A 15279-nucleotide genomic window follows, 5' to 3' on the forward strand; every position below is an offset into this window, starting at 1 on the left:
GGTGGAAATACAGAAGCAGGCAGGGAGTTCCAGAGTTTACCAGAGAAAGGGATGAATGATTGAGAATACTGGTTAACTCTTGCGTTAGAGAGGTGGACAGAATAGGGGTGAGAGAAAGAAGAAAGTCTTTTGCAGCGAGGCCGCGGAAGGAAGGGAGGCATGCAGTTAGCAAGATGAGAAGAGCAGTTAGCATGAAAATAGCGGTAGAAGACAGCTAGATATGCAACATTGCGGCGGTGAGAGAGAGGCTGAAGACAGTCAGTTAGAAGAGAGGAGTTGATGAGACGAAAAGCTTTTGATTCCACCCTGTCTAGAAGAGCAGTATGAGTGGAACCCCCCCAGACATGTGAAGCATACTCCATACATGAACGGATAAGGCCCTTGTACAGAGTTAGCAGCTGGGGAGGTGAGAAAAACATGCGGAGACGTCTCAGAACAACTAACTTCATAGAAGCTGTTTTAGCTAGATGAGATGTGAAGTTTCCAGTTCAGATTATAAGTAAAGGACAGAGCGAGGATGTTCAGTGTATAAGAAGGGGACAGTTGAGTGTCATTGAAGAAGAGCGGATAGTTGTGTGGAAGGTTGTGTCGAGTTGATAGATGGAGGAATTGAGTTTTTGAGGCATTGAACAATACCAAGTTTGCTCTGCCCCAATCAGAAATTTTACAAAGATCAGAAGTCAGGCGTTCTGTGGCTTCCCTGTGTGATATGTTTACCTCCTGAAGGGTTGGACGTCTATGATAAGACGTGGAAAAGTGCAGGGTGGTATCATCAGCGTAGGAGTGGATAGGACAAGAAGTTTGGTTTAGAAGATCATTCATGAATAATAAAAAGGGAGGTGACAGGACAGAACCCTGAAGAACACCACTGTTAATAGATTTAGGAGAAGAACAGTGACCGTCTACCACAGCAGCAATAGAACGGTCAGAAAGGAAACTTGACATGAAGTTACAGAGAGAAGGATAGAAACCGTAGGAGGGTAGTTTGGAATTAAAAGCCTTGTGCCAGACTCTATCAAAAGCTTTTGATATGTCCAAGGCAACGGCAAAAGTTTCACCAAAATCTCTAAAAGAGGATGACCAAGACTCAGTAAGGAAAGCCAGAAGATCACCAGTAGAGCGGCCTTGATGGAACCCATACTGGCGATCAGATACAAGGTTGTGAAGTGATAGATGTTTAAGAATCTTCCTGTTGAGGATAGATTCAAAAACTTTAGATAGGCAGGAAATTAAACCAATAGGACGGTAGTTTGAGGGATTAAAACGGTCACCCTTTTTAGGAACAGGTTGAATGCAGGCAAACTTCCAGCAAGAAGGAAAGGCAGATGTTGACAGACAGAGCTGAAAGAGTTTCACTAGGCAAAATGCAAGCAAGGAGGCACAGTTTCGTAAAACAATAGGAGGGACCCCATCAGGTCCATAAGCCTTCCGAGGGTTTAGGCCAGCGAGGGCATGGAAAACATCATTGCGAAGAATTTTAATACGTGGCATGAAGTAGTCAGAGGGTGGAGGAGAGGGAGGAACAAGCCCAGAATCGTCTAAGGTAGAGTTTTGAGCAAAGGTTTGAGCGAAGAGTTCAGCTTTAGAAAAATAAGTGATAGCAGTGGTGCCATCTGGTTGAAATAGAGGAGGGAAAGAAGAAGAAGCAAAGTTATTGGAGATATTCTTGGCTAGATAACAGAAATCACGAGGGGAGTTAGATCTTGAAAGGTTTTGACATTTTCTGTTGATGAAGGAGTTTTTGGCTAGTTGGAGAACAGACTTGGCATGGTTCCGGGCAGAAATATAAAGTGCATGAGATTCTGGTGATGGAAGGCTTAAGTACCTTTTGTGGGCCACCTCTCTATCATGTATAGCACGAGAACAAGCTGTGTTAAACCAAGGTTTAAAAGGTTTAGGACGAGAAAAAGAGTGAGGAATGTACACCTCCATGCCAGACACTATCACCTTTGTTATGCGCTCAGAAAAACAAAGACGGGTCTCTGACATGGAAGCAGTAGTCATTCCAAGGAAAATCAGCAAAATACCTCCTCAGGTCCCCCCAACTGGCAGAGGCAAAACGCCAGAGGCACCTTCGCTTAGGGGGATCCTGAGGAGGGATTGGAGCGATAGGACAAGATAAAGATATGAGATTGTGATCGGAGGAGCCCAATGGAGAAGAAAGGGTGACAGCATAAGCAGAAGGATTAGAGGTCAGGAAAAGGTCAAGAATGTTGGGCGTATCTCCAAGACGGTCAGGAATAGGAGTAGGGTGTCGCACCAATTGCTCTAGGTCATGGAGGATAGCAAAGTTGTAGACTAGTTCACCAGGAGGGTCAGTGAAGAAAGAGGAAAGCTAAAGCTGGTGGTGAACATTGAAGTCTCCAAGAATGGAGATCTCTGCAAAAGGGAAGAGAGTCAGAATGTGCTCCACTTTGGAAGTTAAGTAGTCAAAGAATTTCTTATAATCAGAGGAGTTAGGTGAGAGGTATACAGCACAGATAAATTTAGTATGAGAGTGACTCTGTAGTCGTGGCCAGATGGTGGAAAACTCAGAAGATTCAAGAGCGTGGGCACGAGAGCAGGTTAAGTCATTGCGCACATAAACGCACCATCCAGCTTTGGATCGAAAATGAGGATAGAGAAAGTAGGAGGAAACAGAAAAGGGGCTACTGTCAGTTGCCTTAGACACCTGAGTTTCAGTGAGGAAAAGAAGATGAGGTTTAGAAGAGAAGAGCTGGTGTTCTACAGATTGAAAATTAGATCTTAGACCGTGAATGTTGCAGAAGTTAATGAGGAAAAAGTTGAGCGGGGTGTCAAGACACTTAGGGTCGTCGACAGAAAGGCAGTCCGACCTGGGGACATTTTTGGTCCCCTCCCCAGATGGGGACTCCGAGGCTGGTGTAGGAGTCGCCATGATGATTTTAAAATTTTAGAGTGAAGGGTGTGTGTGTTATTAGGTGGTTGTAGTTTTGTGTGGAGGAAGAGAGTTGTCTTTAGAGGGCAGGCTGTGACTGCCCCCTTGTGTTGTGAGACACAAAGGGAAACGTTCAGTGAGGTCACAGCTGGGTTTAATGATAAGTTCACAGCACCCCCTGAACAGTGCTGCACACCTCACTGGGAGTAATTATCGTTTCGGCAGGTAGTAACAGTTAACAGAAGTAAGCATAGTAGAAGACAGAGAGGGTTGCAAGGAACTAGTAGTAGTACTAGTAGTAGTAGTAGTAGTAGTAGTAGTAGTAGTAGTAGTAGTAGTAATAGAAACAGTAGTAACTAATTGTAAAAGTAATTATAGTAGTAGTAGTAATAGTTGTAGTATTCATGATAGTACTAAAAGTAGTCATAATATTAATAGTCGTCTTAATACTAGTAGAGTAGTAGTAGTAGTAGTAGTAGTAGTAGTAGTAGTAGAGCTAATATTAGTATTAGTAGCAGTAGTAGAAGTAGTACGAGTATTAGTATTAGTAGTAATAGTAACAGAAGTAAGCATAGTAGCAGTAGTAATTGTAGTAGTAGTAGTAGTATATAGTAGTAGTAGTAGTAGTAGTAGTAATAGTAGTAGTAGTAGTAGTAGTAGTAGTAATAGTAGTAGTAGCAGCAGCAGTAGTAGTAACAGTATTAGCAGCAGTAGTAGTAATAGTAGTAGCAGCAGTAGTAGTAATAGTAGTAATAGAATTGTAGTAGCACTAGTAATTGTAGTAGTAGTAATAGTAGTAGCACTAGTAGCAGTAGTAGTAATAGCTGCAGAATTAGCAGCAGCAGCAGTAGTAGTAGCAGCATTTATGTAGAGCGAGTGTGAGGTGCGGTTCACACCAGCCAGTCACTGTCACCGCCGTCCGTGACGTCATGAGTGGGGGGGAGGGAGCGAGGAGAGCACCTCGTGTGTGGGCGGCGGAAAGGGGAAAGGAGCGTGAGGCGGGTGGGGGCCGGAAGGAGTGTATGGTGGGTGGGGGGCAGGAAGGGGCGGCTGGCAGGCTGGGAGGTGGAAGGAGTGGGTTGCTGGTAGGGGCCTGGCAGGAGTGGGTGGCGAAATGGGCTTAGGAAGGAGTGGGTTGAGGGAAGGGGGGGAGGGAGTGGGAGGAGATAAGGACAGGAAGGCGTGCTGGCAGGTAGTGGCCGTGAAGGGGCTGCTGGCTATTGGGCGGCCAGAAGTGCTGGCGGAAGTGAGAAGGAGTGGCTGGCGGGTGGTGGGGAGAGAGGTGGGGGGGAAGGAGGCGTCTCGGACTGACGCAGCAAGATGGCTTCTTTGAAAAGAGGGGCAAGTGTAGTTTCCCGGGCCAGCGGCATGATGGGACTAACAAAACACCAGCAGGAGGTCTTTCTGTACACAACATGCACATGTACACAACACACGTGTGGCTGTACACCTGGCGGCTACTCAACACACCTGGTACACTACTGGTAGCACACTTCAGGGAGGGCTTGGCCAATCCTGGTTATCTTGACCACCACTAAGTCTTTGAGGAGGAACACAATGCGATACACACGCGCACCACACAAGATACGCCGCCACACTGGCTGCAGACTGAGCGGCGTCCCTTTGGCTCAGTGTTTCCAGGCCGTTCGGTACTTGAGCGACACACAAAGGTCTACTTAATATACAGGGACTTGTTCAACCAACGAACACACTCATATCCACAAAAAAAATAAATAAAATAAATAAAATAAATAAATAAATAAGTAAGTAAAAATAATCAAATAATTAAATTAGATTAAATTATTAAAATTACTATTGCTTCTACACTTACTACTGCTATTACTACTAGTACTACTACTACTACTACTACTACTACAACTCTGTGTGCGTGTGTGTGTGTGTGTGTGTGTGTGTGTGTGTGTGTGTGTGTGTGTGTGTGTGTGTGTGTGTGATATTACTGATAGCAATCATAGTAACAATATAACAGCAAGAACTACTACTTTTACTATTACTACTACTACAATTAGTAATATAAATACTACTACTACTGCAGCTTTTTTTGCAACAATTCTTAGGCATTATTATTAATATTCACATAGTTGTAGTAGTAGTAGTAGTAGTAGTAGTAGTAGTAGTAGAGGTATTAGTAGTAGTAGTATTAGTATTATAATTATTATTATTAGTAGTAGTAGTGAGAAATCGTGAACACTACCTCTACCACTACAATTACTACTACTACTACTACTACTACTACTACTACTACTACTACTACTACTATATAGGCATGCTAATAAAGGTCGTGAACAGTTCCATCTGGTATAAACTTAGCTGTGTCACCTTGGTGGATCCCTGTCAAAGTGTCTTCTGAATTGTCTTTGCACTTCTTTGACATTTTCGTGCCTCCAGTAACACTTTATGACAGATGTTCTTCCTTCACAGCTTACTCTTACTTCTGACATTATTATTTTGCCCAACTGTTTCTGAAAAAAAAAAAAAAAAAATCAGTGAACTATAGCTAGTCAAACAGTAAGTATATTTTTGGGTGACTATCTCTCTCTCTCTCTCTCTCTCTCTCTCTCTCTCTCTCTCTCTCTCTCTCTCTCTCTCTCTCTGTCTGTCTCTCTTTTTATACAGATAGGTACAGATAGATAGATGTACACAGGTACAGACTTGTGCTTGTGGAGTATTAATGTAAGAGCATGAAGCACAGTGTGTCTCTCCCCACAGGCACCTCCCGCCTCACGCCTTGCTTCCTCCCGTCTCCCAGAGTCTACACACCTGCACTCTTGAGGTGAGTACACTTACTCTTTTCTTTCCTGGTAATTGTTTTCACTGTGTTTTCTATTGCACACACTCAGAAAGTAGAAAATGAGGCACTAACGAGGCAAGACTATATGACACAAAGACTAAACACAATAATAATAATAATAATAATAATAATAATAATAATAAAAATAATAATAATAATAATAATAATAATGATAATAATAATAATAAATGATTTATTAATAAGGCAGTTTACAAACTGAAAATGTACAGAGGGGGTGGGAAAATACTTAACATTAATCCTGAAGCTAAGCTTAATATAGAAGAGGAATACTGTTGATTGATGGCATGGTGGGAATCGCGCTGAGTCTGTACCGCTCCGTGGTGTCTGAGGCGTGGATGATGCAGGAGTCCCCTTCCAAACTTCTCCAGAGCCTCTCGGTGCCTGGTGGATAGTCTGGATGTCTGAACAGACTCAGGGTGGTCAGGGCTTCATCACAGGTGATGTAGGCAGGGACAAAGATGACCCTGCACGCCCTCTTCTGCACTCTCTCCAGCTGGAGCTGTTGAGTGTGTGTGAGGGAGGAGGACCACGCTTGGGAGGCGTACATAAGTTTGGGGAGGATAAAGGTGAGGCACACTCCCCTTAACTCGTCTGTCAGTGTCCCCAGCGACCTGAGGCTGCGCATCATGTACAGCTTGTAGGTAGCGGATCTTACGGTGCTGGCGACATGCTGCTTCCAGGTCAGCTGGTCGTCCACCGTGACTCCGAGAAGCACATCCAGAGGCACATCGGACCACCTGGAGGGGGTGAGGGCCCACTGTGAGCTGGGGAGAGGGCACTGGTACAGAGGAGGTACAGAAATGCATCACCACAGTTTCGCTGTGGTTGATGGTCATCCTGCTCTCCTCCGTCCATGTCTGCAGTCGCTCCAAAATGACTTGCAGTGGCGAGTAGTCCGTGTTCCTGTTGGAGACTGGGACGCCCACGGTGCAGTCGTACACACACTTCCAGCCATGGAGGTGTCAGTGAGGGCGTCGTTAGTGAGGAGGAGGAAGCATAGTGGGCTCACCTTGGTTCCCTGGGGGACCCCACATGTCAGCTGTTGGATATTAGAGACAGAGCCCTGATAGCGAACGGCCTGACGCCTCCCTGAGAGGGCGGTGGCTAGCCACGCTACCAGGTTGGGAGGGAGAGCAAGACTTATGCCTTGCTGAAGACAACAAAGTGATCAACAAGATCAAAGGCTTTTTGAAGTCCACAAAGGCAACAGCTAGAGAGGTGTTTCGCTTGTCCAGGTGGCTGTGGATGAAGTCAAGGAAGCTGGTCAGGTAATGGGAGGTGGGGGTGGCTTTAATATTTCCAAACTGTCTGATATCCACGGTATAACAAGTTTTGGTGTAGGCCCAGTCATACACAAAATCTTCACAAATAAAGCTAGGGATGGGGGTGATAGAGACTGGCCTGAGGTCACCGAGGGACTGTGGACTGGAAGCTTTGCGGATGGGAGAGACGTAAGATGTCTTCCAGTCCGGGGGGCAAGAGTGTTGGGAAGGAGAGGCGTTTATTATGGGGCATAGCGGTGTTGCTGGCTCTTCCTATACGAGTATGGGAAGGTCAGTGGGTGTGGTGGATCTTGGTATCTTTAAGTATCCTTGGTATCTTGGTATCTTGGTATCTTTAAGTATCCTCTTAAAAACATCTATCGCCTGGACAGTGGGGGGAAGGGAGGGAGCGGGAAGATGGGCAGGAAGTGGAGTGGTGTGGAGGGGAGGGCAGGTGTGACAGATAGCGGCAAAGTGGTCGTTCATCTCCTGAGCCGCGAGATTAGCAGGAAGGTGTGAGGTGCAAGGAAGAGATGAAGTGTGCTTTTGTAGGCCACACAAAGCTTTGCTGCTAGCGAACCACTGTCTGTTGTTGGCCTGCTTGAAGTGGTGTATCTTGTCCGGGTAATAGCTTGACTTGGCAGCCTTAATCTCCCTGATCCCTCTGTTTCTTAGCTTCCTGTATAGGTCCGGGCAGGAGTGGAACAACCACGTCCGCTGATGCATCAGTCTTTTAATGCGGGGCGTCATCCAGGGGGCATCAGATGTGTGCACTGTGACGCTCTTGGCTGGGAAGTAGCGGTGGAAGGCTTCTGTGGTGGTGGCGACGTAATTGTGCCATTTTGAGTGGACGTCCTCCACATCCAGCACCTCGGTCCACGGGTGTTGTGTCACCCACTGCCCAACCTCCCTCATGGCTGAGTCAGACATGAGGCGGTGGGTCCTGTGGGTGTCCACAGTATGGAGAGGTGGGTGCTCCACCCATGGGAGGGAGCGGCTTGAAGGGCGAGTACTGCTGCAATAGGTCTGTCAGTATAAGGTCGAGGGTGGCTTGCTGGGTGGTAGGGAAGTCCACGACCTGGGTGAGGTGTAGCTGGTGTAGGATATCGCTGATATACGATCCGTTAAAGTCCCCACAGATGACCAGCTTGGCAACAGGATACCTCACACTTAGGGCCTCAGCAGTGTCACTGATGTGAGTGGTGAGTAACTGTGCTGTGGTGGCTCGTGGGGGGTGGTACACGACGCACACGATGATGGAGGCCGTGTTGCTGAGATGGCAGGGGGGCGTAACTCTCACCCACAGGGCCTCTACTCCGGCAGGAATGTTGACAGGCAGGTATCAGGGGCTAAGGGGAGATTGGGAGAAAACAGCCACTCCACCCTTCCCCCCCCTTCCTTGCCTGCGTCCTGTCCTGAGGTGTTGGTAGAGCTGGTAGTCCTGCATCGTGTGGTTCCGAAATAGTTTCAAAGTCTTAAGGCACAGTGTAGATGGCGCTGCAAACATCAACAAAGAGACCTGGATAGAGCTCCAAGTTTTGCCAAGATTCTGCTGCCATGCAGGCTTAGATCAGGCAATATATTGCCTAAGGAGCTGCTCGAGGGTAGAGTGCAGCCAAGACGCAGTTACTTGTAGCCCACTGAAGAAAGCTAGCCGGTAGTTAGAAGCTAGAATATAATGTGGCCAATCAACACCGGTCCCATCCCCTCTGCACCGCTGTGAAAACCGTTGCCATGGTAACGGCGACGCCAAGCCACTGAAGAAAACGGGGTGCAAAGACTTAACAGGATACTTGTTTGTTTGTCCAAGATGGCTAGTTATGACAATGTAAACACAGTGAAGGCATTGTCTGCTACGGAGATGAATAAACTGACAGCGGCGCAGCTAAAATGTGCACTGAGAACAACTGTTGCACATCAGCCTCATGAAGAGCAGCCACCGAGCTCTGAATTACTCGAAGAAATAAGAAATATTCCAGAAGATTTGGCAGCTGTGAAGGAGATGAAGAAAGAAATAGAATCACTGAATACAACACTCGATGAAGCCTACATGATTATCCACCAGCAAAACCGGTTCATAGAATCCCTTGGCCCCAAAGAAAGGGTGCGGAACTTGGTTATAACTGGGGTCTCGGAGGATGACGACGGCCTGGGAACGACAGAAAGAGAGAAGATCAAGACAGTGCTGGAAGCCGAGGGGTTACGCCGGACCGATACGCACCGATGTATGGTCAACAATACGACTTGGACAGCCTGACGCACGGAGGAGTCGCCCTATTCATGAGACGCTGCAGAGTCAAGATCAACGGAGCGACATCTTGCGAGTGGCGAAGAACCTGAAGGATACAGGAAGAAACTTTGAACGGATTTGCGTGAAGAAGGACGTTCATCCGGCGGCGAGGAGAGAAACGACAAGACAGAGGACCCGAGAAAATGAGAAGCAGAAACCAGACAACCAGGGAGTGGAAATTACGTATGACTGGCGGCGGCGAGTATTGCTGCGTGTTGTGTTGTGACTGATAGGTATTTCCCAAATTTTGGCATGGAAAGAATTGGAATGGACAATTGAAAATATGTGCTTGTAATATCTGTGGTGTGAAAAATAAGCTCCAAAGCCCTGAAGTGATAAATGTTGCTTTAGAATTTGACATGATATGGATCACTGAAATTAAGTAACGTTAATTAGTAGCGTGGCAGGTTTTGATTTATATATGAATAAAAGAAAACAAAATAGTCGGAGAGGAGGAATTATGATGTTGGTGAAGTGTGCGTTGGTGCCATATATCACATGTGCCAACATTGCAGCAGAAGGACAAACATGGGTCGAGCTGTCCTGCTGCCCTGGGATGAGGCTTGGCGCCATGTATATCCCACCGGTCGACTCGCCCTACCACGACCCGGCGCTGCTGTGGGAGGGGCAGGTGACCGACTGTGACGGTGCCATACTGGTCGCTGACTTGAACGCACGTATGGGTTGCCTACCAAGTACAAATATAAACGGAAAGAGATGTGAATATAATGGTGTGAAAGATCTTTTAAGTAATTCCATGGGCCGGGCAATACCCAACATGTGTGAAGAGAAAGAAATGGTAGTTGCTAACCATTTGAAATATGACGGAAAGCAGCGAGGAGGGAATTTATCTTTTAGGCGTAATGATCGCTGGACATCGGAAATCAACCTGTGTTTATCGACCTGTGTTTAGTTAAGTATAGCAGTTTGAATGTCCTCAAAGACTTATGTACACGCCAAGTTATGTCGTGCTCAGATCATGCGCCACTCACTCTAACAATTAACACTGACGTTTTTAAATGAGTAACGCTATCGCAGCTACTTGAGCGCGCCAGTAACTTGGGTCGGACGCTGACACACAGTCCCTAGCTGCACCACTAATATCGCGACAGGCCTGCACCATGACAAAGTGGATATAGAAGCGTTCGTGACGAGGATGGCGCTGTGTGAGCCGCCAACCCTGGGCGTGGTGAATGAGGAAAGTGTGAAGGACGTGGTTAAGGAAAGCTGCAGGGAAGTTAAAGGAATAGCAAAGGAGTGTAAAAAGTCGAATGTCACGCGTGAGGGAAGTGTAGACCTAAAAGAGTCATGGAGGAAAATGACTGTGATAAAATTTGGAAAGCAATTAACTGGAAAGGTGAAATTAGAAGTAAAGAAGGCAGTACCCAGCCTACTGAGAGTCAGTTTAAGATTCATTTTGAGGAATTATTGAATCCAGTGAAGGAGGAAGTTGGAGAGGTAAACTTTGAGCAGGCACCAAGTATTCCCATTGTGGATGATCCTTTCACGTTTAGAGAGGTGGAAACAGCTGTGAGAGGGATGAATAAAAAGAAAAGTTTTGTTGGAATAAGTCCTGCCCTATTAATGAACTTACCTATGAACTGGTTGATGTTTTTTCTTACAATGTTCAATGTAATTTTTGATAGTTTGTGTTTCCCACTAGCCTGGTGCTATAGTAAGTTAAGTGTATTATTTAAGTGTGGTGATCGCATGCTTTGTGATAACTACAGAGGTGTTAGTATAATGGACACCCTAGCTAAACTCTATGACACACTTATTATCAATAGATTGAAAATGTGGATGGATGTGGACAATTGTCAAGCAGGAGCAATGGAGGGAAGAGGATGCCTAGAGCAGATATTTACACTGAGATTATTGTGTCATTATGTAAAATACAAGAAATTGAAGTTATATGTATTATTTATAGACTATCGTAAAGCATACGATAAAGTACCGAGGTCCAGGCTGATAGAATGCTTAAGATCAATAGGATGTGGAAGAAGGATGTTAAAAGCAATATATGTTATGTATCGCTGCACACGTAACGTGCTTAAGAGTGCCACGGTGGAGTCGTCAGTGGGAGTAAGGCAAGGCTCACCTTCCAGCTGTCTAATGTTTGTGATTTACATTAACCAGATGATTCGTATGCTGAAGGAACAAATAGCAACTAACAGCTACTTGGGCGCACTGCACACAACATCTCGGGATATGTGCATCAGGAAACTCAGAGTTGTCATCGATTATTGCAATGATTATGGAATTGTTCCTAATGAGGACTAAATTATTTTTTTTGTTTGAAATATCACTCGTTGTGATAAAGTTCCATTAAAGATCGAGGGACACGTTATTAAGTACTGTGACAGATACAAGTTTTTAGGGGCCTGGTTTACCGACAGCGGTTGTATGAAGGACGTGGTGTCACTACACGAGGCAAAGTGTCAGTCAGTCGTCAACAAATTTTCTATAATTCGTGCCTCGAACCCTGATATGCCTCAGTGTTATAAGCGACTTGTTTTTGACGCGGCTGTGTTGGCTGAACTGAGATACAGCTGCAAGACGTGGCTGACAGACGGCTGTGTGTCACTCACCAGTCAGTACAATAAACTTATGAAATGTCTCCTGGACGTGACAAATAACACAAGCTCAAACTTATGTCATGTTGAATCGAGAATTAAGCCAGTTTACCATACTGTCTGTGCCCGACGGAAACGTTTCTTGGAGAGGAAGCTGACTCTATCTACTCGACAGAAGTGAACCATTTCATCTTGTATTTAGTTGATGCAGAGAAGCTAACACCCCTGGTTATAAGTTTATCCAGAGCGCCATACAGTATGATAATCATATAAATCCTCTTGACAGAATAATTAATTTAATTACCAATAAGCCACAAGACGCAACAAAGTATCACACATATAAAACAATATTGAATTCTAGTCTTGGTGTCCATAATATTTATTCAGATGACATAATGTCCCTGATTTTACACATTTGGCGTTTGTAAGAATTCGACTGATGTCTTATGTAGGTACGTGTGTGAAGTGTTGATTAGTTATAGGACCTAAAAAGAAAACAATACTTAATTAGAACTACTTATTGCATTAATATTGGTCAAATTGTGTTAGACGTTATGCTGAGTTATGTATCTATGTTAGTTATAGCATTACTGCTAGTAAGTGTTTGCTAATGCTGGTTACTTTGCATCGCCTAATTCTTAAACAATACTTAGGTGAAAGTGTTGTTATTTATGTTTGTAAATGTATGATTCTTTATTTGGACCACTGGCAAATTTTGTACCTTTCACTTTACTGTATGAATAATTTCTTTGGTCAGTAAAAGTAACTAACTATCACGTTGGGCGGCGGGTGACCGGACCCTCGCATACGACGCAGGAGGTAGTTGCGTTCGTACGTTTGCACGGCAGCACACATTATCCTTTATGTGTCGACACGCACTCGCTAAATGTGTTCACAAGTACAACAATCTCACCAGGGCGAGCCTAAAACTAAAAACTAAGAGTTGAAAACTGAAAAAACCGAGGTCACTATCAATAGGGGGCGGGGAAGGCAGGAAGGCCAACATGCTGGCCGAGGCTGCTCTAGAGCGCCTAAGGTCACACGTTCTTTCCTTTTCCATGTGTGTGTGTGTGTGTGTGTGTGTGTGTTATAACAAGAGAAGTGGCATTAAAATACACATAATTTACTGACAAGCATTGCACGACAACATTACTGCGGTGATTAAAAGTACTCCTGTAAAATACTACATGGCATCATACAAGCCAGGCAGAAGGGGAGCGAGGCCCAGCGACCTTGAAAACACCTGAGTGACTGACAAGAGGCATAAAGAGAGAGAGAGAGAGAGAGAGAGAGAGAGAGAGAGAGAGAGAGAGAGAGAGAGAGAGAGAGAGAGAGAGAGAGAGAGAGAGAGAGAGAGAGAGAGAAAATAGTGCACTGTACAATTTTTTGTTTATTTCCGTGAATAAATTACGGTGTCCATGAATAGTATTTTTCTCTGTAATCCAGCACACACACACACACGCACACACACACACACACACACACACACACACACACACACACACACACTGATAACAATAAAAATAATAAAAAAATATGAATCAAGGAAAGATGGTAAAGCGGACACTGAGTGTTCCAAGGAAGTAGTAGTAGTAGTAGTAGCAGTAGTAGTAGTAGTAGTAGTAGTAGTAGTAGTAGTAGTAGTAGTAGTAGTAGTAGTAGTAGTAATAGTACTAGTAGTAACAGAAGCAGAAGTAACAGTAGTCGTAATAATAATTATAGTAGTAGTAGTAGTAGTAATAGTAGTAGTATTCATAATAATATTAAAAGTGTGTGGTTGTTAGCTAGTTGTGTGAACGAGTGAATGAGCGAGACTTGTGTGAGGCATGAATACGTGTATGAGTGAACGAGCTAGGCTTCAGTCATAAGTGTTAAGTGGAAGTGCGCGGCCTGGCGCCGAGAGATCACCTACCTCCAGCCTTCTGTTCACACCTTCTGTGAATAAACACCTGCACTGTTACCTGCGTTTCCTGTGCCCCTGCTGGTCAAGAGTCGAACATGGCGCAGTGAGTAGGATCAGGACAAGGCTGCAGTGGGTACGGCGCAGAATGGAGAAGCAGTTGGAGGCGCTGGCTGCCCTGCTAGCGCGACAGTCGGAGCAGAGTCAGGCTCTGCTAGCGCGACAGTCGGAGCAGAGTCAGGCTCGCGAGGAGCGTTTAACCCAGCTGCTGGAGAGAGTGGGGACACAAGCTCCCAGTCGCACCACGGCGAGCAATGAAGGCGAAACCACAGCCCGCAGCACGTCTACCCAGGGCGCGAGGTTCCCGACGTCCGCCACCATCATTCCTCACTTAACGGCGTCAGCATCTTTACGTGAGTTCGACACGTGGCGCCATAAGTTTGAAGGATACGTAACCCTCGCCAGGATAGACTGTCTCTCCCTGGCTGAGCAGAGGGCGGCACTCGCTGCTGTCCTAGACGACGAGTGGACCCGTACACTTCGCTACGGGATAAGCTTACCGAGAGACGCGGAGTTAAGAACCATCCTCGATGCAATGTGTGAGTACCTGCGAAGCCAGCGCAACATCATCATGGATAGAAGAGACTTCTACTCCCGCGTGCAAGAAACGCAAGAAGGTTTTGACGACTTTTTATGTGCTGTTAAGGAAATCGCCAATTTCTGTGACTTTTGCGACCAGTGCATAAACCATCAGCTGCGTGACAGAATTGTCGTTGGGACACGAGACGAAGTGGCTCTGAAACGCATGCTGGAAAACAAGAAACTCACCCTTGAAAACGCCATAGATATTTGCAGAGCATCAGAGAGCGCTAACCAGTGTAGTGCAGTACTAAGGGGCGGCTCTCACTCTTCGAGCCATGGTGTGAACGCTGTCTCGAACTACAGGAAGGGCAGTTTCGGGGGCTCAAGCCCCACGGGCTGTTATCGTTGTGGCAAAGATTGTCGCAGTGACAAAAGGGGATGCCAGGCAATAGATAAAGTGTGTCGTAACTGCGGGAAAAGAGGGCATTTTGCGAGTGTATGTCAGCAGACAGTGAGGAAACGACGAGGAGCTTCGAGGAGTTCCTCAACTGTCTCTCCTCATCGCGGTGCAGGCCCGAGGCGGGGAGCCAGTGCCAGTGTATACCAGCTCTTATCAGGCGTATACACAAAGACGGTGACGGCACGACCTGCGCCCCAGGTGCTCATTACCGCCACACATCCCGCTGGAAGAGACAAGATTACGTGGACTCCTGACTCTGGGGCCGAAACGACCGTTATTGGCCTCGACACGGCAACACTCCTTGGAATCCCGCCCTCCAGCTTGGCGCCCGCTGATGGTGATGGACTTTATGCTGCCGGTAATCACCCCCTCACCTGTGTAGGAACTTTCTCGTCGCACTTGCAACTGGGCGACAGGGAAGCTGAGACTGTTGTGAGCGTGGTGAAGGAGGTGAAGGGGGCGCTGCTTAGCTGGTACGATTCCATC

At 46.0% G+C, this 15279-nt stretch overlaps 1 protein-coding gene across 1 annotated transcript in view; it reads right to left on the reverse strand.

Annotated features, from left to right (window-relative positions):
- LOC135095212 (uncharacterized) overlaps positions 1-15279 on the reverse strand; it is a 65020-nt gene that overhangs the window by 6493 nt on the left and 43248 nt on the right. The window contains exon 3 of the mRNA XM_063995999.1: positions 5234-5376. The gene's annotated coding sequence lies outside the window, so the exon portion shown is untranslated. The remainder of the gene's footprint in view (positions 1-5233; positions 5377-15279) is intronic.

The sequence above is a fragment of the Scylla paramamosain genome, chromosome 48, assembly GCF_035594125.1.
Source record: "Scylla paramamosain isolate STU-SP2022 chromosome 48, ASM3559412v1, whole genome shotgun sequence".
Taxonomy (NCBI): domain Eukaryota; kingdom Metazoa; phylum Arthropoda; class Malacostraca; order Decapoda; family Portunidae; genus Scylla; species Scylla paramamosain.